General features: G+C 41.9%; 1 protein-coding gene and 1 long non-coding RNA gene across 11 annotated transcripts in view; one reads left to right on the forward strand and one right to left on the reverse strand.

Moving 5' to 3' along the window:
- The window catches only part of CHD9 (chromodomain helicase DNA binding protein 9), a 72,706-nt gene extending 59,998 nt beyond the window's left edge, over positions 1 to 12,708 (reverse strand). For 7 of the 9 annotated variants that reach the window (XM_028740171.2, XM_028740166.2, XM_028740163.2 and 4 more), the window contains exons 1-3: positions 12,570 to 12,708; positions 3,991 to 4,093; positions 1,979 to 2,070 (exon numbers count right to left, since the gene is read on the reverse strand). The gene's annotated coding sequence lies outside the window, so the exon portion shown is untranslated. Of the gene's footprint in view, positions 1 to 1,978; positions 2,071 to 3,990; positions 4,094 to 10,625; positions 10,793 to 12,184; positions 12,205 to 12,569 lie in introns of those variants that run through there. The other 2 variants (XM_028740159.2, XM_028740160.2) reach the window with 2 other exon arrangements.
- A 105-nt stretch (positions 12,709 to 12,813) lies between these two features.
- On the forward strand, positions 12,814 to 23,225 carry LOC114602224 (uncharacterized). 2 transcript variants are annotated; one of them, XR_013393622.1, is made up of 3 exons: positions 12,814 to 13,081; positions 15,721 to 15,905; positions 22,693 to 23,225. It is a non-coding gene; the product is annotated as an uncharacterized LOC114602224 (long non-coding RNA). The 2 variants fall into 2 exon arrangements; XR_003707881.2 differs by lacking the exon at positions 12,814 to 13,081 and adding an exon at positions 13,103 to 13,296.
- Positions 23,226 to 23,946: the final 721 nt, after the last annotated feature.

A 23,946-nucleotide genomic window follows, 5' to 3' on the forward strand; every position in this document is an offset into this window, starting at 1 on the left:
AACCATAGAATTGTAGAGTTGGAAGGGACCCCAAGGGTCCTCTAGTCCAACCCCCTGCAAGGCAGGAATCTCAGTTAAGGCATCCATGACAGATGGCCAACCAACTACTGCTTAATCCAGAAATATCTAGCCAATGGAAGCTACTGCTGTTATGAATTGCCACTGTAGTTATATTGAATACAATTAAGTTTTAACATAACTGTCACCAATTGTGGATAGTATCCAATGCATTTGTTCTGTTAACACAAAGTTTCCACTTGCACAATGGCTCTGTACCCCTTCCTCTCTGCCGGCACCCTACGCAAATCTATTCCAGAGATTGGGGGAGCCTCAGGAACAGATTTAGTGAGCACATGGGGAAAGAAGACAGAGAGGAACTTCAGCTGTCCTTGCACTAACTGAATGACTTCATGGAATACCACACTGTATTTTTTGCATTTCATTTCTATCTGACCTCACTGTTTTTATTTTTTCTCTACTTGCAAACTGGGCATGCATATCAGTATGGACTTACTATCTGAAAGTACTACTCTGTTTGCAGAGATGTAAAACAATGAAACTGTTCCAAGAAATATAGATCAATGCTAACAGCATTTATACAAGGTCCAGAATGGAAACTCCATTTAAAATGCTAAATCACCACCAACAAAATAATCCACAAAATCCAAATTACTAAAGATTTATCAGTGTCATCTGCTCCAACATCCCAGAGAATTCTATCCAAGATTAAATTGCTTAACATTTCAGTCTACAAAAGTACGCATTATTATCCTAAATAACTTTCCTGGAATTTCAAATGTAACTTACTTCCAAGTAACACAGAGCAAACTTTAAGAATCAAGTTTTATTTAAATCACTGGCATTTACTTCAGCTGGAACTTCAATGAGATGCAGGAAGATTTTCTGCAAGTTCAATGGAGTTCAGGGGCTACTCCTTCCCACTGCAGTCATTGTGCCCCTTTTCACAACACATGCAGCATGAAAAGCCACGGAAAAATCTGCAGTGTGTGTGTGTGTATGTAAAAAAGAGAGACTGGAATTGCCTGAGCATCTGCACAGCAGTCTTAGAAGCCTGAATTTTAAGAAGACAGTGTAAAGCATACTATTCTGAGGATTATCAGTTAATCATATATACTCTTTTAATGTCCAACAGTGATAATAATTGCTTGAGCATGTGCATTTCCCACAAGGCAATAAAATTCAGGAAGTATGATTCTGCCTTTTTTAAAAAAATCCTGTTTTTATTTGGTAAGTATATTAGCATCCATTCATTCAACTTACATCCACTGCACTGACAGATCTGAAAGTTTCCTGAAATGAGAAATTTGAGAAAATATCCACATCTATCAGTGCAAAGAATGTAAGATAAAAAAACAGTTCCTTAGTTTACTCCATGCTGGAATTACTGGTGAACAGAATTGCATAAAAGAGACCATACAACATCGATTCCTACTTTAGCCAATTGTCCCTGGAAAGGCCAGGAACACAAATTATCTATTACCCACGGGAATCTATATACAGTGGTGCCTCGCAAGACGAAATTAATTCATTCTGCGAGTTTTTTCGTCTTGCGAATTTTTCGTCTTGCGAAGCACGGTCAAGTCGCAACTGCACCTCTTCAAGCAGTTTTAAGAAAAAGGAAACAAACTTGCAAGACGTTTTCATCTTGTGAAGCAAGCCCATAGGGAAATTCGTCTTGCGAAGCAACTCAAAAAACGAAAAACTCTTTCGTCTTGCGAGTTTTTCGTCTTCTGAGGCATTCGTCTTGCGAGGTACCACTGTATGTCATCTTTGTAATTCAATGACATGGTAGAAAAATAGGTAATTTGAAACCGCCTGTTTAGATGACAATTAACCTGGCAGAACCACAATATAACTGGTCAGAAGTTGTATACAATGCTTAGAGCTCAGATAGGGTAGAATTTGTTGGTCTTTCATTTGCTGTTAAATTTGGTGAAATAATCAAAATAATCCTTACCCATTAATATGAAGTGCATTTCCATTGCAAATGTCTTACATAATCCTAGGAAATCCTTGACCCCCAAAAGGTAATTCATTAGTATTAGTGATCTGAAAGACAAATTACAGTACTGTATTAAAGAAAACCACAAATTTTCAAACTAATTGCTTGCTTCTGTTGACTTCAAATACCATATATTTGCTTAGGAATGCTATCTGAAATACATCACAGCCTAAAAGTAGAAAAATTGGATGCCCAAACTAAACATTCCACAAGTACAAATATAAACTATAACTGACAACAAACTCACTCAGATCAAAACAAAAGAAAACAAGAACTTGTGTGCTAGTGCATCATCATATTTTATCATTATTGCACTGGTTGAACAGCTGTACTTCAGTCGGTCTCAATCATGGCACATGTCCTGTCACTACAAACCTCAAATAAGTAAATACTTAAATTTAAATTTTTAAAAATGCAGTTTCCTGAAAAATCTATACAGTAGAACCTCTACTTACGACTGCTTCTACTTGGGCCTGATCCAAGTTGCGACCGTGGCAAACCCGGAAGTAAGTACCAGGTTTGCCGTGATTCGCAGATGCGTAGAAGCAGCTTCTGCCATTTCCGCATGTGTAGAAGCGGCCGCCGCCTACACATGCACAGAAGTGCGCTGCCGCCGATTGCGCCTGCGCACAACGGCGCTTCTACCAGTGACCCGGATCGACTTATGGATGGACCTCCAGAACTGATTACATCTGTAAGTAGAGGTTCCACTGTATTTGTAACAATGAGGTTACAAAATTAACCAATATTTAAATAAAATAAAAAACAGGAGAGGTTATGAGATTGAGAATACCCTTTGGTTTTATGAACTTCCTCCCATGAATTTTAAAGAAGGATTAAAGTTTGCACATTCTGGTTAAAATCAACCATGGTTGGCATTAATGTCAAATAAAGCTGTACCATGGTCAATGCTGTAAAGCAGGGAGGAGAAACATCTGGCCCTCCATATGTTGCTGAACTCCAACCAGTTCCAGCCAGTAAGGACACTGAAGTCCAACAATATATGGAGCACTACAGATTCCACTTCTGTAAAGGGATTGGAGCCGGGGTGGGTGGGGAGGATCTGTGTAAGAGTGATGAGAGTCCCCCAAACCTCATGAATGAATTTTCAGGGTTGCAGATAAGTGCAGTGGAGAAGAGGGAGTTGGGAAACCACACTGCAAGAGTGCTTGCACCCTGCTTGCGCTTCTCAGGATTCATCCTTCCTTCTAAACCCTATGTTTCACAGCCTTGATGACAATTTATTTTAATAGAAACACTTAGGGATCCTGGCTGTCCTCGTGCAGCAGGGTCATACAAAGTAGCAACTAATTAAACTACTTTCTTTTTCTTTTAAAAAAAGTTTTTAAATTTATTTTTTAACAATACTGACAGCAAACAACTTATTTCCAAAATAGGAGCTGTAGAACCGCAGATTTGGAATTTCCATAGTAGTAACATGCATAATAACAGATTTGGTGTTAAGCCAATATAACATATAAAATCATAAAAGAATGTGATGAATTAATCAAACTACAAAAAAAATTAGCATATATTTTCTGTCCAACTCATACCTTTATCAGAAACTACAGGGAAATACTGTCCCAGAGCCTCTTCTTCTAATCAAGGAAGACATGTCATTCAGCTGTAAGGTTCACAAGATGACCTCATGTGCATAAGCCATGGTTTATGTCAGGGATGCAGTATTTATATGTTCTATCAGATATGTTCCTATGAGAACACTGTTTGGTTACCTGCTTAGGCAGAGGCTACTGAAGACCCATAAATCTCCAGGACAGTCAGTTTAAAACTACTCCCTCTTGTCATTTAGCAAATAAAAATAACCACCTAGATGTGGCACACACTATTCAACATTACTAGAGTTAAAATATAGATCTGCAATCACCTCAGCAATTAATACATTTTGTTGAATGATTCTAAGACAGATGCTTGATAAATACATTCTAGCTTCAGAACAATCACCATACCATTTGGTGTAAAAATTGGTTCCCTTTGGTGGGTTACACTGTGTCACATTGTGGTCAATTACAAATACTTCCTTGTAGCAATACTGTCAGTACAGCAGAAGAACTGGGAAAGAAAAAAGGGGAAAACCCAGATTATTATGAAGGTTAAGATAGAGCCACCACATAACCAATCTGCAAGACAAAAACAGCTAACAGTCTGCAAATAACCTTGTAGCCTTTTTAAGTATTTCTGAGGTGATATGCAAAATACATAACATGCTAGTCAGATAAATGTGTGTGTATACACATATATTTAATATCAAACATTGATCATGTATGTATGCATTACAACCTCAGGAATATTTATTTGAAGTTCTCAAGAAAAATATATAACTACAATTTACATTTCTGCTTATACTATGATCTATATTTATCTGTAAATATTTTAACATGACATTCATTATATGCCTTAAGCTGTCCTCTAATTCCAAGCTCTTTAATTAGGACCCATTATTTTCCCCATTTCCGTGTCTGAGAAGAGTGAGAAACTTTTCTTAACAAAGCAAGGATCATAGACAATTATTTGAACACACTCAGAATTGATAACAAAGTTGGTTTATATGAACAGGAAATTATAAAATATTTGGAAATTCAGAGGCCAAATTTTCCTCTCCTCTTCCCTCCACAAAATACAAGATACATAATACATGCATGAATACAAGTGCTTTGGACAAAATTTCTCCAAGACCTACACCATACTTTGTAATACTAAGTCAAATGCTTAGTCCTCAAAATACTCAGGATGTACTGCCTACATATGATAGCAAGAAAATATACCTGGCTATTAGCTTCTGGTGCAAACAATATTTTCCAATTCTGTCAAATCAATATTTTTCAATGATAATTATTTACTGAATAAAGGCAGATGAGTCAGAGAGAGAGAGAGAGAGAGATTCTTGTGCCTTCAAAGGCTGGACAGGTGGCAACCAACGAAACAGCCTTTTCTGGAGCGGTACCCTGGTCCTGGAATGTTTTCTTCTGCTTTGCTTAACTGTTTTTTTATTGGTTCAAGCTTTTAATAAATAACAACTGGATATAGGCTTTTTTTTACTGTTTTATTAAGTTTAATGATTATATTGGTAGTATTTTTATAATTATTATTTTTTCAACCAAATTTTGTAAGGTTTCTGACTCCTAAGGCAGTTTTGTAAATCAGCATTACTTCTATTTCCACCCCCAGTGGAAAATACAGGAATGTGAGACTCACTCTGCTGACATATTGACAACATCATATTTAAGATGTTTAAAACTATAAGAAATTAACTGATGAAATGAACCTCAATGACTCCCCCAACATTAGCTGTCAGTTGAGATAAAAATATTCAAAGTGTCTTGCACTGTTAGAAACTTAATCTAAGGCTACAGCTACAAGTAGAAACAAACTGACCAGTGATCTGACTCAGAAGGTCTTTTCTTAAATGATATATGTAAATTTTTCAGAAACCAAGACAAGGGTTTCTATAACATTATACTTGCAAGCTTACTGGTAAAGAAAGATTGTTACCTTATTTGTTACTGAATGAAATATTGTTTGTAGCATTTCCAGAACAAAACAGAAAGGCTTGTAAAGTTGTCTACATATGGTGTTCTAAAACGTTAAGAGCCAGCTTCCTTCCTTTATTTCCACAAGTTGTGGCTAGAAGTTTTCATACAAACTTTTATTTTCTAGTAATTTTGGAAGGTTCTTATTTAGCATTCTAAATCCTGGATCTACCATGCTGAATGGGGTTTGAATGAGGTGGAGATTCCCCTCTGTGCAGCTCTATCAGAATGCTCCAGTGCACCTGGCTAGTGGGAAGCTTCTGCTGGCAGATAGAGGTATCCTCCAGAGCAGAGAGGTGGACCTGGCCAAGTGCAAAATCCGTTGGACCCAGAGCTAGCCCTCCTGTCGTCATGTGACAGCAAAAGGCCCATCCCATCACCTTTCACTGTGCCAGTTTGGAAGCTGTTGTAGCAAAGAAACATTCTTCCTGATTCACTCACATTCTACTTATCTGGCAGTTAAGATAAACAGTAAGAGAGTCCACATTTTTTCCTAGTCAACTTTTCCCAAATTATGGGGGGGGGGAGGAACATGTCAATATTCAATTTATTGTGGAATAAAATGAATCACTGATGATGATTTTACAATTGTAATATTTGGGGGAAATTATAATTGGCCCTCACATGGCATCTGCTGCGTGGGCAGTTTAGCCCTGTAATCCATTTGAGTTTTAAATCGTTTAGATATAGAATCCTAGACCTTGGGACCATGAGGATCATCTAGTTCAACCCCCTGCAATGCAAGAATTTTCTCCCAATGTGGGGCTTGAACCCATGACACTGAGATTAAGAGTCTCACACTCTACCAACTGAGCAATTCCTCATGTATGTTTCCTCCCTTTTACTTCTAAACCAGACACATTCACTCATTATATACTACATGCTAATTACATACAGGCTATAAAATCATTTTCTTACCACACTTAAATGTAAAGTTTCCAAGTGGAATAGGAGATGCATTTATTTAACATGTTGCTTATGGTATAATTAGTTACAATATACATTTTAAGCCAGTGAGTACTGGTTCTTCAGCATGAATGTTACCCCCAATGCAAAATTAGCTACAGAAAAGCTAAACAAGTTGGAGACTAATATTCTAACACACAATAAGAATGCTAGGTAAAGGTTTCCAATGGTTCAAATTATTTCCACCTACCAAGAATTTTTTCAAGTGCACATGAACTGACCATTAGCAAAGTATCCTCGAATTACTGCCACCAACAGAAAATTTAGGCTTCTGTTGTGGAAAGTCAGGGGAGATTTTAATCTGACTCCTGGATGGGGGGAAATGGCAGGCTCTACACTCACTTCAACTTTGATTCCAAAACCAAGGCAGTTGATAAACCCTTAAGAAATCACTCAGAATTCTTGTATTCAAACATCTGTCACTTGAGGAAAAAAAAGCTTTTTTAAAAAGAGGAAAACATAATGCAATCCAACTCCTAAGAGACTGAGAAATTGTTGGCACTCATCTGTCTTCTATACAATCTGACCCAAGGTCTAAAAAACAAATATGTTTTCTTAAGACCTTTTACAAAACAGGGATATAGAGATGGAAGTATTTCATAACAAGCAATGAAAGGAAAGCCATTGAAATTTTGTGTATTTAAAATAGCATGTGCAGTGTGCTACTTACTTTACAAAACATGAACAGACTTTTATTAAGAAGAACCCTTACATCAAAGGGCAGATTCCCTAAGGGTGCAATCCTAAGACTTGAACCTAAACATAATTACATCACAGAAATACAGTACTCCTTATATCAAGTTTTCTTTCTTCAAATTTTTCAGGTATCAGAAAAATAAATATTCTACAAACTCTGAGTTCAAGCAATAGCCTTCCCCTCCCAATTAGTGCTGTGGTCTAAACCATTGAGCCTCTTCTGCAGATCAGAAGGTCGGCGGTTTGAATCCCCACGACAGGGTGAGCTCCCGTTGCAAATTTGCAAATATAAATTAAAATAATGTTTTAAATCAACAACAACTACCCAAACCTGACCAACAAGAACCCATGAGCTTTCAGGTACAGTATGTTGATGATAGCTTGGCCTATATATACAGTGGTACCTTGGGTTAAGAGTTAATTCGTTCTGGAGGTCCGTTCTTAAACTGAAACTGTTCTTAACCTGAAGCACCACTTTAGCTAATGGGGCCTCCAGCTGCTGCTGAGCTGCTGCTGCACGATTTCTGTTCTCATCCTGAAGCAAAGTTCTTAACCCGAAGTAATATTTCTGGGTTAGTGGAGTCTGTAACCTGAAGCGTATGTAACCCAAGGTACCACTGTATTAGAAATACTAGAGTAAGTCAGTTCCTTGTCTGCAGATGGAACTTCCAGGTTCACACTATATGGCAAACATAGGAATTCCTGTCTTGGCTACCACATTTTATTTGTTGGAGAAAGCAGACACATAATGCTGCCCAAAAATCCTAGATTTCACCACTGCTTTCTATAGGCAGCTCTTATTTCTGTCCAGGGGGAGAAGAGAGTCTGAACTGAAAGCAGAGGCCAAGCAAAATAAGTGAATTTCAGTAAAGTCTATGGCAGATAGAGACACTTAAGTATTAGGGTTTCAGTTGACTATGGGCTAGGCGGGGGGTGGGGCAAGGGGGACTGAAGGGCTGGAGAAGAAACTAGCCTGCTCAAGCCCCTGACAGCTTATTGCAGGTATCTTGGAGAGGGCAGGAAATAGGGAAATGACATGTATTCCCTTTTCCACTCTACAAAACCCTACCACCTATATAGCAGTGAAATGCTGAGGTTTGACTGAAAGAAAATCATCCACCCTTGAGAGACCTGAACTACAAGGTTCCTATTTGAGGTTCAATGGCACACTGAACAGAAGAACTCCTCTTATAGCACAGGGAGGCCCTTTAGTTACAAGGTCTCACTTCTATGTTGATTAACAGCAATAAAACAATCTATTACACTATTTTGTACAAAAAAGCTACTGAACACAATATATATTTCAAAAATGTGTGAATCTGTCTAGTTTTCCTTTCTATACCAAGCATTAATATAACAACATGCAATATACACTACTGATAGTTCTTTCATTTATGAGATATCAATACAAATGGCAGGCCAATACTCACAAACTAAGTTTCTAAACAGAGTTTTTGTCAATGTGTATTTTCATTCCCTATTAATTTCATGAGAATGATCATTTCTGTACTTTCCACATACTTAAAATGAGAAAGAATATCAGTATCAATGTGGTTATTATTGGAAGCAGCTACATGACCAGAAGGAAAATTCCAGTCCCTCTTCTGGATAAGATGTTCCTATGGATGCATCTGATTGAGATATTATTTGTGGTATTGTAACCACATGCAAAAGTTTAATCTACCGCTTAAAGAAAACACACAAGACATAGTGTCAGAAATATCAATGTTTAACTGTCCGTAAACCCTATAACCTAAGATAATTAAGAAAAAGACACGAGGCAACAGGTGGAGCTACAAAGCAGCAATACAAGAAGGTTCTTGGGAAAGATAAACATGACTGCCCTGGATTTTGAACCTCTAGAAAATTTATTCAATATTCACCAACCTTTCTCAAGGACAATCAACTTTCAGACTTTTCAAATATTGGCTAATAGATACCAGCCAACTACTTTTACTTTCACTACACTAATGCTACTGATGGAAAACCACTCACATTCCAAGCCCTTTAAATTTTGTCAGTATCTAGCACATGAGGATTACAGTCTGGAATCCCTACATTACTCCAATTAAATAACCTCCATCAACAGAAATGTCTATATGATGAAGAGTATATACCTCATCCTTTTATTTGGTCTACATAACAGACCTTTATCAAATGGCATAAGCAACTTCATTATCCCTGCTTCCTCATTAGCAGAAGACAGTGCCATCCAAACAGTTTACAATATGTTATTACTCTTTACTCCCACATACTCCCTCAACTTCTTATCTGATTAGATGATTCATGGAGCAGTGTGCTGCACCTAGGCCTGAATTCAAATTTCAGTTCAGAAATGCCAGGTTACACCGGCTTTCCCCATCTGTAAAAATAATGATCCAATCTTATCAGACTATGGTCATATTCACTAAAAATATGGTAAAGCACTGTTAAAGAATATATAAATTAACATGTTTTTGCACGATTTTAGCCAAAAGTTATTATGCACTCATTTACTTGCACTACTTCTACCATCTAGTGCTAAAGCAATTCCAGTACAATTCTCAAAATAAAAATGAGCACTGGGGCTGCTACTTTCATTCTGAGAAGTTTCTTCTAACTTTTTGTTAACATTCCCAACCACACTGGTCTCAACCCTACTTGCTACATTGTGATCCAATACTAAATTTCTACACTTCTGTCCCCCCCCCCCCCGCCCCAACTGAAATCAACATGCATTTATCCCAACTTTCCAGCAAGCTGTAAGTAACTTTTCCACCTTTTGACCACCTTTCTATTACAATAGCACACTGGCCCTCAACAGGTGGCTCAGGGTTGGAGGTCCAATCTCAGGATGGTCGTGGCAGAGATGCCACTGCTGTTTTGTTTTGTGAAGAGAAGCAGCCTCCTCCTGCTTGGAGCATGCACTACTGAAAAGCTGTTCCTCCTTCAATTATTTGTCTGCAGGGAGAATACAGTGGGTGGAACAGCACACACTCAGAAGGAAAAGAGACGTAAGAGAGAGTGACCACTTTTAAGCTAAAATGTAACTCCATGGGTATATTTGGTAGCTGTGTCTCCCTCTGCAGCTCTACTGTCCCTTCACACAGTGCAAGCCTGAGTGTGGCACAATGTACATGCCCAGAGGGCTCTTCCCATTTGTTCTGAGGCTGTATCCCCATATCCCTATGCTTGGCTCCAAGTCATGAGAGACAGGAGAATGGGGGTAGCAATAGCTGCATATCCCACCAGGACTGGGCAGAGGCTCTTCAGGTGCTTGTCTCCTCCTTTGTACAATGACATCAAAGTGCTAGGTTGGCAAGGAAGAAGGTAGGTGAACAGGTCATGGAGCACAATGTGTAAAGTGAAGCTGCTTGGTGGCAGAGGATTCAAAAGCACAAGAAAAAGCACACCTTAAACACAGCATTTTCCTTAACATTCCATTTCCTCCTGGGGTGCATGGCTTCAACCCTTAAGCATGAGCTCTGCCCCTTTATCAGTCAGCCCCTCCTCTTGACTGCATGGGTTCTTGGAAGTGGGTCTTGTGTTAGAGACTGGAGTACCAGGTGACAACCAGTTCCTGACAAGCAGAAGATAGTAAATACATTTTATGGAGAAGAGTTGCCAATTTACCAGTAGTAGAAGGCGGCACCAAAGACCATGTGAGAGTATGTAAAATGCATATATGACTTTCTGATCCGGAGATATGACCAGTGGACAATGTTTGCCAACCAATGTAGCAGGCAGCCAACTACATCCAAGGCCAACAGAGAAGTATACCTTGCTCTCAAACCTGTTGGAAAGTGGGGTGGTGATTAAAAAGCTACTTCAAACCACCCTAATGACCTCCTCACCATGCAAAACATATCCCTGCAGAAACATTAAAGTAGCCCATCTAGATCAGCACCTGTTTCCCAGTGGCTAATCAGATTCCTCCAAGAGGTCCATAAACAGGGCATTAAAGTAACAGCCCTCTCTCCCTCCCAGCAGCTGTGATTTAGTGGCATTCTACCTTTTAACTTGGACGTTCTGTGACATCCACTTCAGGAAAAAAAGCACCTCACCAAATTTGATGTGAAGCACATGCCCACCATTTACACCCCCTGTGTGTACACACACACACACACACACACACACATATATATATTGGGTGGGTGGTGATCTGTGCTCATTACTACCCTAGTTACAGGTAGGTAGCTGTAGTCGAAACAAAATTTAAAAAATCCTTCCAGTTGGTCTCTAAGGTGCAACTGGATATTTTTATTTTGTCATTACTACCCTATACACTGGTAAGAAGTGCCCTGATGGAACAGACCAGAGGCCTTATTTAGGCCTTATTTAGCCTTGCATCTAGTCCAGCACTCTGTTCTCATGGTGGCCACAGGAAGCCCACAAGCAGCACATAAGGGCAATAACATTTTCCAGCTCCTAATCCCCAGCAACTGGTATTCAGAGGGATACTGCTATAGTAGCACTATATAGGTATGCTGTAGGCAATATACACCTGACTATATATATATGGAGGTAAAGCCAGGGATAACTCAAAGAAGAATGGAGAGCATGGAGTGTCTTTGTGGCATAAGAGGGTTGCAATCATTGCTCATTAATCCCCCCCCCCCACTTCCAAAAAGTAAAAGGACTTCCTTCCCTAAACAGTCTTGGGCTAAAAACTGGTGAAGGAAGAAAGCACTGAAGGCAGAAGGGGGTTGGTAGGAGGGAAGAGCAAAGAAAGGACGCGGGGAAAGAAAGAGGTGGAAGAGAGAGCGAGGGAAAGACAGCTAGAGAAGGTGTGACAGAGAGGCGGCGGCGGCAGCAGCAGCAGCAAGGCCCAAGCTGCGCCTTTCCTCCTCCTCGTGTGAACGCAGAGTGGGAGCAGCAAGAGGGCTCAGGCTGGCCGCGTCGGTCCCTGGAGATGGATGAGGGGTGTCGGAAGGGCAAGGCACGGCAGGGCCTCGGCTTCTCACGTACTCACCAAGCCCGCCAGGGCAGCCTCCCTCGCCCTCTCTCTCCCTTTTGCGCGCGCGCGTGTGTGGAAGAGGTGGCGTCTGAGGCGATGCCCCACGCCCGCCTCGGCTTGACAGCTCGACCCCGGCGGCGGCCACCGCCTAAGAGGACTCGCGGTCCTCCTCCTCCTCCATGTGGTTAAGGGTGGCACAAGGGAGAAGGCGACGGCGGCGGCAGCAGTGGGCGAGGAGGCGGCCACTCCCCTCTTCCTCAGGGAATCCCCCCCATTTCTCTCCCCCCCCCCACACCCCACCACCAACACCCACCCCGCCTAATTTTTCCCGCCCACCCGGGCTTTCTCCTTTCCTCAGCGCCTCCTTGCCTGAGGGAGGGCAAGAGAAGGAAGCGCTTACCCGGTGGCGGTGGCTGAGCCTGAGGAGGAGGGCGGGTGGCTGGCAGGCTGGCAAAGGCCCTGCCTGAGGCAAGGAGGTGGCGCGGCGGCGGCGGTGGCTGAGGGGAAAGGGGGGCGGGGCGCGACGCGGCGTGATTCGCTCCCTGCCCCCGCCCTCTCCCTGCTCACCCCGAGACTCCCCCGTCCCCTCCCCTTTCCCTTTCTCGTCCTCGCCCGCCAATAGTCTATTGGCGGAGACGCCCTCGCCTCCCGCTCCCCCTCCCTCCCTCCCTCTCTCTCCTCACGGACTCTCTCTCTCTCTAGTTCGCGCGCGCCTTCCCTCTCACTAGGGGAAGTGACAGGGGCAGAGAGGGAGAGGGAAGCCGCGCGCGCGCCGCCAACCGCCTGCTCCGCGACCCCAGCCAACCCGGGGAGGGGACACTTAATTCTTCTTCTTCTTTTTTCGGGGGAGGAGGGCTCGCGTGTATGTCTGTTGGCGGTTGGGAGGTGGTGGTTGGTTACGGGTGGTATAAGGTAAGAGAGGAGGGAGGTTGTATTTGCATATTTGTCACCCGCTCGCTGATTGGTCAGAAGGCAGGGTGAGCGGTAGAGTCAGTGGGTGGTTGGCAGCGGGGGAGAGTTGAAAAAGGGGAAGACTTTTGCCCGCCCCATTTTTTTGCGTGGGGGGAGTGGGCGGGGCAAAGGACTTTGCAAGAGAGGGGGCAGGAGAGGCTCAGGAAATCCTGCTGGTGCGGCTACTACTCAGAAATAATGCATTAATAATATAAATACAGTATAAGAAAAAATATTTTTATTAATATCATTTTAGGGAACATAGACATCTCCTGTGGGAGAAATGAGACTGGGTGGGGGTGCTTATATATGTATATATTTACATTCTGGCCACAATAATTCATGCATTGGTTACTTGCATTATTTTTATTTGTTTATAAAATTTTTACACTGCCCTTCACCTGAGAATCACAGGGTAGTTTACAATATAAAAACACAAAAATACACAACATGGTAACAAACAAAAACGAAACCCTGTGGGGCTTCCCTTGTGCTTAGAATCATAGAATTATTGAGTTGGAAGGGACCTTGAGGGTCATCTAGTCCAACCCCCATTTTATTATTTTATTTTATTGTTTATACCCCACTCATCTGACTGGGTTGCCCCAGCTACTCTGGGCAGCTTCCAACATATATAAAAACAATAAAGAATTAAACATTAAAAAGAACTTGCCTATACAGTGGTACCTCGGGTTACATATACTTCAGGTTACGTACGCTTCAGGTTACAGACTCCGCTAACCCAGAAATAGTACCTTGGGTTAAGAACTTTGCTTTAGGATGAGAACAGAAATTGTGCAGCGGCGGCGCGGCGGCAGCAGGAGGCCTCATTAGCTAAAGTGGTGCTTCAGGTTAAGAACAGTTTCCTCTTAAGAACAGACCTCCGGAACGAATTAAGTACTTAACCCAAGATACCACTGTACTTCCTTCTGATGTCTTCTAAAGGTTGTATAGTTACTTATCTCCGGGGTCGCATAACTCCATACCCTCCAAAATTTCTCCGCTGAAATTTATTTATTTATTTATTTATTTCCCGCCCTCCTAAAAACAGTAAAATAATACAGCATTCTAAAATCAATTCATTATAAAATCAGTTCAAATCAAATTAATGGCAACCATTGGGCTAGAGTTCTGTGAGGATTACCAAAGGCCTGGTGGAACAGCTCTGTCTTGCAGGCCCTCCGGAAAGATGTCCTGCAGTCCTGCAGTCCTGCAGGGCCCTAGTCTCTTGTGACAGAGCGTTTCACCAGATCGGAGCCACAGCCAAAAAAGCCCTGGCTCTGGTTGAGGCCAGCCTAACCTCCCTGTGGCCTGGGACCTCCAATATGTTTTTGTTTGAAGACCGTAAGGTCCTCCATGGGACATACCAGGAGAGGCGGTCCCGTAGGTACGAGGGTCCTAGGATGTATAGGGCTTTAAAGGTTAAAACCAGCACCTTAAACCTGATCCTGTACTCCATCAGAAGCCAGTGCAGCTGGTATAGCACTGGGTGAATGTGATCCTGCAGCGAGGACCCCATAAGGAGTCTCGCCGTGGCATTTTGTACCCACTGGAGTTTCTGGGTCAGTCTCAAGGACAGCCCCACGTAGAGTGAGTTACAATAATCCAGCCTGGAGGTGACCGTCGCGTGGATCACAATGGCTAGGTCAGGGCGAGAGAGGTAAGGAGCCAACTGCTTAGCTTGGCAGAGATGAAAAAATGCCGCCTTTGTTATAGCTGCAATTTGCGTCTCCATGGAAAGGGAGGTGTTGAAAATTACACGCAAACTCTTAACGGACGGTGCTGGCACTAATTGTGCCCCTGCAAGAGATGGGAGTTGCCCCCCCCCCCCATCCAATATCAGCCCGACCCAGCCAAAATAGATACATCTTAAGGAAAAGTGGGACATCCCAGGATCAAATCAGAAACTGGGACGGCTTCTGTCAATCCGGGACTGTCCCTGGAAAACAGGAACACTTGGATGGTCTGGAACTGATCTATCTTCCTCCACGAAATCGCCTAATTCCCTTTTATAAGACAATGAAGAGCAAATGAGAACAATACTGTACAAATAAAGTCTCAAATGGAAGTGTAAGCAAGGCCAGAACTACAGTATTTCTATACTGAAACTATACAGGCGTGCTACGGCGAAATTGTACTATGCTGGTGGAGAGATCAGGCTCTGGTTGCCTGTGGCTCCCTCTAGCAGACACTTGGCAGCCCTGCTGCTCGCTCCCTCCCTGCTTCCTGACAAACACACCAACAACAGCATTCCTTCTTTTTCTCATACTGACACAGACTACAGTTCCTGCTGCCTTATTAGCTATGGTGGATGCTCTTCCTCTCGCAGGATGCATTTCCAGCTGTGGAAAGCTTAGTGGGAGGGCGAGTAAAGAGATCACCTTCTCTAGGTTCTCACTTGAAGGGAAATATGTTGATCTTCTGCATGTGCCCCGGGTTTGAGGGGAGATAGCTGTAGCCTTCTCATCTCCCTGTTATGCAATTGCCCCTCACTTTAAAACAACAACAATAATAAAAAGGCCTGCCTTTCATGTTAGCAATCTTATTACAGAGTTTTGCATACTTATCTAACGTCCTTTCTTGCTTTATTAATAAAACAGCAGCTGTCTTGCCCCAGCTAACGGCCCTCAATTTAGAAGGTCAGTCTACAAATCAGACGTTGCTGGGCCTGTCACCCCTATCCATTCTGACCAGGGCTGATGGAAGTTGGAGTCCAACGCCATCTGGAGGAGCACAGACTCAAAGGAAAAAACGATAAACCTGGAAATGAATGAGACCTTCATCAGTAAGTTCAGAATATCTGAAATATTTATCCTGTCAGCCTTCATTTGTCTTAGCCTAATGTGGGAATTTTATTTTTATGAGATGCTCAGAATTCTGTCAGAAACCCAAAGCCTCAAATTCTCAGGGTCCTCTGGGAAGCTGACAAGACTGTTGAACCACTTTAAGTTGGTAGTGAGGATATGGCCTTACAGCCCGATTCTAAATATGTGTACTCTGAAGCCCCACTGAACAATGGGTGGTGATTTCCAATAAATATGGTTAAGATTGCAGTGCTACTGCAGCCATGTGCTTGCATACCATGGAATCAACCCAATTGAACTTAGCTTGGAATAAAAATGTTTGTAACCTGCCTAATTGTATTTGAATGAATGAGTTTTAATGTGTAACCTGTGAGCCACCTGATATTTAATATGCACATGTTTACATGCCATACAAAGACATGAAGGTGGGCAGATCAATCCCTGAGTAACAATCCCTGAAAAGGACTGCAGTTTTACATGTGTTTACCTGGGAGTAAGTCTCAGTGAACTCGGTGGGGCTTACTTTCCAGCAGACATGCATTTGGTTGTACTTCATGGCTGCACCAAACCAGACTTGGTAATTCCGTTAAACTTAATTAGACATACCGGTAAGTCACCCTACACGGTTTTATTCTATGTGTACTTACTTGGAAGTAAGCCCTATTGAGCTCAATGGGACTTACTTACAAGTAACAAATAGGATTGTGCTGCAATACATAACAAGCTTGGCAAAAAAACACCACTGGCACCTCCCAATTTGAAACTAATTTATTTGGAAGTAAAGCTCAATTAGCTTAATTAGAGCTTATTTCCACATAATTGAGCTGCCAGAATGAAAAATAAATGGTTTAGCTAACATGCAAAATACTGTTTGTGATTTCTTGTAAGAACGGATGCCCTCATCATCTGGCAAAGGAGATGACTGTGCAGAAGTACCTCCAAAGTGCACATTCTCTCGCTGGTTTGAGAAACCCAGGAAGGTTGGATGCACAATGGACATGATTCATGCCCAGAGAGGAAGCTTAAGCATCCACTGTGGTCTCCTATTGCACTACAAGGTGGGGGTGCCATCATTATTACATTGATACTCTACCTTTCTTCCGAGGAGCTCAAGGTGGTGTACTTGGGTCTCCATTTTTATCCTCGCAACAACCCTGTGAGGTAGGTTAGGCCTTCTTATTTTGAACCAGCATTTGGAACGGTCTTCCACATCAGCACAGGGTCCCTGTGTAAGTTATCCAGGTCCTAGTGGTCTCCCGGTCCCTTGATCTTCCCCCATTTCTAAGCCCTATGTGATATTTGTCTTCAGACCGTGCATTCTGCAAAGGACAAGGCATGTATAAATCAGAAAAGTTACAATTCCTTGGTTGTAAGGAAAACCCCAGTCTTTTTGTTAGAGAAGACAGGCTTACAGTGAGGGGGGAAAGTATTTGATCCACTGCTTAATTTGCCCGTTTGCCCTCTGACGAGGAAATGACCTGTCCATAATTTTAATGGTAGGTTTATTGTAGCTGTGAGAGACAACAGAAAAAACCCCAGAAACTCCGAAGACAAAAGTCGGAGATCGATGTGCATTATAATGAGTGAAATAAGTATTTGATCCCCTATCAACCAGCCAGGTGTCAGGCTACCTGGTATCTTCACTGTATGTAAGGAGCTGAGATTAGAAGCACCTGCTGTAAGGGAGAGGTCTTACCTGTAATCCCAGCTCGTTACTGTACAGGCCAATCCTGCCTATTCTTACTAAAAAGTAAGCCCTCCAAAGTCCAGGGGGATTTTCTGCCAAGAAAATGTGCACAAGATTGCAGTATTAATGACTCAATTTATACCATGGCTGCTGTGTAGGTAAATGAGAGAGAGGTTGCATAACACTCTGATGCCTAAAAGAGCTGCAGGATGTATTAGTAATACATTTTCTCTACTAGTCCCTGGTTCATTCTGCTGATGTTTCAGTATTGTTTGCAGAGATTAATTCATGTTGCTTGCAGCTAAAAAGCTGCCTTGGTGTTATGTTGGAGGAAGGTGCTGCAACAGGAACTGATGAAGGTGCTGGCAGTGGCTGCATTGTGGGGAGGGGAACACCTCCTCCCCCAGAAAATCCTACTTTAAACTGCTTGTCACTTTTTTCTGCTCAGTGTGTTGCTAGTAGTTAAGAATAGGAGGACTTTGGGGAGAGCTTCAAGTTGGGTGAGGGGCAGATAGGGATCTGCAACCTGCTACAGAACCAGAGTTTTCCTAGCACAAATAAAACCGGGGGGGGGGGGGGGAGGCGGGACGGATGGGGAGGTGTGTGTGTATGTGTGTGCGTGCGTGTGTGTATCTATATCTTTCTATCTATCTATCTATCTATCTATCTATCTATCTACACACACACACACACACACACACACACACACACACACACACACACCAGTGCAGTGCAACTTATGACAGTGAGAGGTCTGGAGACCGTAAGCTAAAATGGAGACCACATGCTGAAACTCTGCCAGGAGGCAAAACTTAACTAGGGAATTTTCCAAAGGAAAATCCAAACCTTATTTGAGGGGGTGGGGGTGGGAAAGACTGTTCCTTATCCTTGATACCAGCAAGCAAAGAATCTCCCAAAGAAACAACAGAATTGTGTGTAGGTTTGTCATATGTCCTCTTTTTGCAGGACACATCCTCTTTCTCATGGTAGATTCATCATAGTGATCCATAGTTAAAAGTAGAAGTTGGCAAATGTGCCCTCTTTTTTTCCTCTTCAAAAATATGGCAACCCTAATTCCTTTATAGTTTTGTTAGTGATTTACTGGTTATCGGATATCCCTGTATTATGCCAACTGGACAGGGATAGGATCTCAAATATCTTTGTGTCAGAGGAACAAAACATAGTGGATTTACAGTAGTGTATTGATACTGTTGTGCCAGCATAACTCCTATGACAGTAGATCAGCACCAGTGCAAGGGGCAAAACTGGGTGGAGTTGGGAGTATAGAGGAGGATGAAGAGGACTGGAAATGTTACGGTGTGGATTCCTGTAGAAGATTGGAGGTCAGTCCTGTCTCCAGTGCCAGGAAAAAAAGAGACTTCATGCAGCACATAGTTAAACTGTGGAGCTCTCTCACACAGGAGGCAGTGATGGCCACCAACTTGGATGGCTTTAACAGAGGATTGGACAAATTCATGGACGAAAAAGCTATCAATGGCTACCAGCCATGATGACTATGCTGTGCCTCCACAGCCGGAGTCAGTAATGTTTTTGCATCCCAGTTGCCAGAAATCACAGGAAGGGAGAATGCTATATAAATAATAAATTATAAATTATTATTATTATTAAATAAATAATAAATTGTTGTTGTTGTTGTTCCTCCTGGGTGGTACTTGTAGGTTTCTCCACAGGCATCTAGTTGGCTACTGTGAGAAAAGGATGCTGGACTAAAGAGCCAGCTGGACCAGACCAATGGCTCCTCATGTTCTTATGACTAAGTAAAAATAGTCCCATTGTAGTGGATGGGAAACCCCAGTTGACTGCCCTTCACTTCCTCTGTCCCACAGCCAGATCAGAAGATAGGATTCTGACTAGAGAGCCAATCATGGCACACCAACAGGGGCATATAAGCTCTAGCCAAAGAACAAAGCTCATACAACAACACACACAACACGGGGCAACATCACTTTGTCCCGGTATTTGTAAACCTGGACACACATGTGGACTTTGCTGAAGGAGAACTTGATAAAAACGCACTTTGTCCAAAGGGAACACTTTGCACAATCAGCCAACAGCCAAGGCTAGCAGCAGATGGGCAAATGGGTATCTCTTTTGTTCTCAGAGTACGCACAGTTAACCTGCTTCAGGACTTCTGGCACAAACACCCACCTCAATTCCACTGCAGCAGGTGGTGCTGCATGGAGAAGTTGCCCCTTTCAGGTAAACAATGGGAGAATCTCACCAGAGAAGAGGAGCTCACATCTCAAAAGTATGACTCCATCTTCACAATTGAGGGTGAACAGCACTCAAGTACTCACAGCCACACCTCCCCTGTGAAATATGCGAAAATCATGTGTATTGAGCGCTAAGCAAATTGCTGTGTCTCCCACGCAGAGGAAATTCTATTTTTACTTTATTTCTGTGCAGAATTTTTTAATCCCACTCTTTAGCCAAAAAAAGAAAGGTTCCCAGAGCAGCTTACAAATAATTAAAACAGACAGTCCGTGCCCTCAGGTTTGCAATCTAAAAATAAAAGGACTCAAAAGGAAAATGGAGTGGGAAGGAGGAGGAAATAAGCAAAATTAGGTTCAAGCTCTTAGCTACAAGTTGTTATAATAGTCCGCTGGGATGGGGGGAAATCGAGGAGAATCAGACTTTGTGGAGTTGGGAGGGATCCCAAAGGGTCATTTAGTTCAATGTCCTCCAATGCAAGCAAAAGTTGCTGGCCTCTCAGCTGTGTTGATGGAGAGGCCCTGGGTCTTCCTTCCCATGATACAGCCTGATGTAACGGCTGCAGCCACGTTTTGCATAAAGGCCATAGACTCTTTACTGCAGGTGACTCTTCATCCGGCACTTGGAAAGGCCATCGAGAGTACAGCTAGTTCTGTTTGTGGACACTGAACTTCCCATTCAACTGCTTGCTTAGTGCTGGCTAAACGCTTAGGACAGCTTTCACCAACCCGGTGTCCTCCAGATGTTTTAGTCTGTAACTTCCATCAGCTCTAGCCAGAGTAGCCATTTTCTGCAATGTACTGAATTTTGGGTATGTTATCCTCAGGGATATAAAAGGTCACCTGATGGCTGACCGGTGGGTGCCAAACCTGGCCAGATCCAGTTGCCCACTCCTGTTTGATCAGACGCTGCCAGTTCAAACCCCATGAGTGCATATGTGAAATTAAGGGATTTTTGCCCCAACTTTACACATCTTTTCGTTGAATTGCATTTGCCATTTTACTGCTCATTCACTCATCCCCCTTGACCCTGGAATGTGGCAAGAGCCCAGTTGCCTCTTTCTGTGGGGGCAGAATGCCTCTTACGATGGTGCCATTTTTAAAAGCACATGTGTTTTAAAAAAATATGCTGACCAGTTAATTGAGATAACACTTAAAACACATCATAATACTTCCAGTCATTGGGCTGATTAATTCACTCACTGTGTAGCCCATAAATAAAGTCTGATTGAGTTCAATGAGGTTTACTCCCAAGTAAATTGGTGTAGGATTGTAACCTAAAGTAATTATCTAAATTATCTCTGTCCAAGAGACTAGCATAATTAGCCGAAGGTGGTTTCCCTATCCATACTTAATTTGGGGTAAGCCCCATTCAACGTTGTAGGATTCACTTCAAAGTTAGCTGGCTCACACTACAAGAACTACAAGAACCCATTTTTCTTTTGTTTCAGTTTTCATTTTCTTTTGTTTTTGGACCAATTAGCATATGGTTCTTTTGCTTATCAGTCCCAAACCTGAATTTTTTTTTTCCATTTTGCGGTAATTGTTCCATGAATCACAGAAAAGATGGCTCAAACCAGGCAGGAAATAATTTAGCACAGAGCCAGTTCAGGAATGTTTTTGCTTCCTGAAGCGTAAATACTGAGGAGCAGATTATATGGATTTAATTCAATTGTCTGGACTGAAATGAGATCACTTCTGGTGTAACACTCAAATGCATGCATATCATGGGCTTAGCAACTTGATACACAAAAAGCCATTGTTTTGGATGGTGAGGATACCTAGACAGAGTTTCCATTTTGTATCTCATGCAACGGTGGGGGAGATGTTCAGTTTGTTTGTTTGTTTTGCCCTTTATCAAAAGATCTCAGGGAGGTATTCAACATTAAAAACGTATTTTATGGAACATAATAATAAAAACATAAAATAAAGAATAGTAATAACATAATAATCAAAAATAATAACAGACCCCCATTTTTAACATGCCATAGATTACTTAATGACTAGCCTCTTTGGGGAAAGCATTCCATATATGGGGAACCACAACAGAAAATTCTCATGCTGTTGTCACTGTCCAAACTTCTCAGGGAGAGGGGGCACAGAGCAGGGCCTCACATTACACAAAACTGAGTTTATCACCTATTCATATTTCTGAAACAATCTGAGATTTAAAACATGGCCATCCTTCGAAATTGCACACTTTTCTGAATTTTGTGATGCAATTCTTGAACCAAACGATGTTTACGAAAGTTCATATATAGGTGAAAATATGCATAAAATGCATACGCTAGTGAAAACAACATGCAAAATGCATTATATGTATTAGGAGAAATTGCAAGAAAAATCTGCATATTATTTAAAACTACAAACAAAAAAGTGTTAGGAGAAATTCACACTAAGATGCTGAAGAATTTTAAAAAGTTTTTTTTAAAAAAAGCAAATTACAGCAGAAATATGGAGAGCTGAATTTAAGATTCGATAAATGTGAAATGGAGAGGATTGAAAAGGGCAGATCCTTTCATCCCTAGTTTCATGAACCTTAAATACAATATCACATTCCGACCTGGTTAGGGATGGGCAACCCATGGCCATTTAGCTTCCTAGAAACATAGAATTGTATAGTTGGAAGGGACTAGTTTGGTTGACATTTGCCTCATAATCTTCCTGCACTGATTCTTGGGACAGCAAGTTCAAAAGACCAGGATTGGCAGGTGGGGTGGGAAACTAGGTATTCAAACAAAAGCAAACTTTAAATGTTTACTATCCAGTGCTTTGCATATATATTATAATGTGCTCCAAACTTTTTCAGCATGAGAGCCGCATTGCCTCATGGGTAACCTTCCCTTCCAGGGTGAACGAATGGGAGGAGACACATGCTAGTGATGGGCAGGTCCAGAGGCAAAAGTGGGTGGAGCAACAGAAGTGACACCTTCCTTTGTACAGTAGGCTACAGTCCAGCCAGGCAAAATTCAAGAGGTTTCTATCCACACACCTCTCCATCCTGGGAAACAAGATGCATTGTTACATGCTTTTAAATCTCTTTTAGTATTTTTGACTTTTGTATGTTTAAAAATATGGTTGTGATTTTTTTCTTGAGGCACATTTATATATTTTGTGGTATTTATTGTATTTATTTCATAAAAAAGTATACACTGCTTGACTATAAATAAATAAATGCTCCTTGAGGGCACAATTTGTTTTTTGAATGGCTTTAAAAAAGGTTTGGGCAAATTCATTGAGGGTCAGATTTAGGTTTGATGAGGCCCTAAGCTACTGAAGGTAATGGGGCCCTTTATATGTCCAGCAGTCCTTTGTCAACAACAAATTGTCACTGTTTTTTGTGTTGAACATATGCTATATGGTAATTTATGGAATTAATAGGTATCTAAAGCCATTTGCACATAACAAAATATGTATTTTATCAAAGTAATTGTTGAATGAAATACAATTAAGAAGAAGTATATTACTTTGTTGCTTAGTTGTTTAGTCGTGTCCGACTCTTCGTGACCCCATGGACCAGAGCACGCCAGGCACTCCTGTCTTCCACTGCGTCCCACAGTTTGGTTAAACTCATGTTAGTAGCTTCAAGAACACTGTCCAACCATCTCATCGTCTGTCATCCCCTTCTCCTTGTGCCCTCAATCTTTCCCAACATCAGGGTCTTTTCCAGGGAGTCTTCTCTTCTCATGAGGTGGCCAAAGTATTGGAGCCTCAGCTTCGTTAATAGTGAAATACAGTTAAGAAGAAGAATATTAATAATAGTGAAATAATTATTAAGCTCCAACTGTATGTAGGTTTTATTTTATTTGTTTTTTATTTTATATTTTGGAAATGTACATCCAGGTGGTTTTTTCCCTTTAATTTTTTTTGGGCCCCCCAAGAGAGTGGGGCCCTAAGCTATTGCTTGTTTAGCTGATACCTAAATCCGGCACTGCGTCTATGGCTAGACAGGCTCAGTGTACCCCGGCACAAGAGTAGTAGCACCAGTGTAAGTGGCACCAATAGGACCATCTTGCACTAGTGTCACCTTGCTCTTTCACACATGACACAGCCACCAACCAGGTATGTATACTTGCTATTCAGCTAATCCTGGTTGCCAGCCCA

Source organism: Podarcis muralis, chromosome 7 (genome assembly GCF_964188315.1).
Source record: "Podarcis muralis chromosome 7, rPodMur119.hap1.1, whole genome shotgun sequence".
Lineage (NCBI taxonomy): Eukaryota > Metazoa > Chordata > Lepidosauria > Squamata > Lacertidae > Podarcis > Podarcis muralis.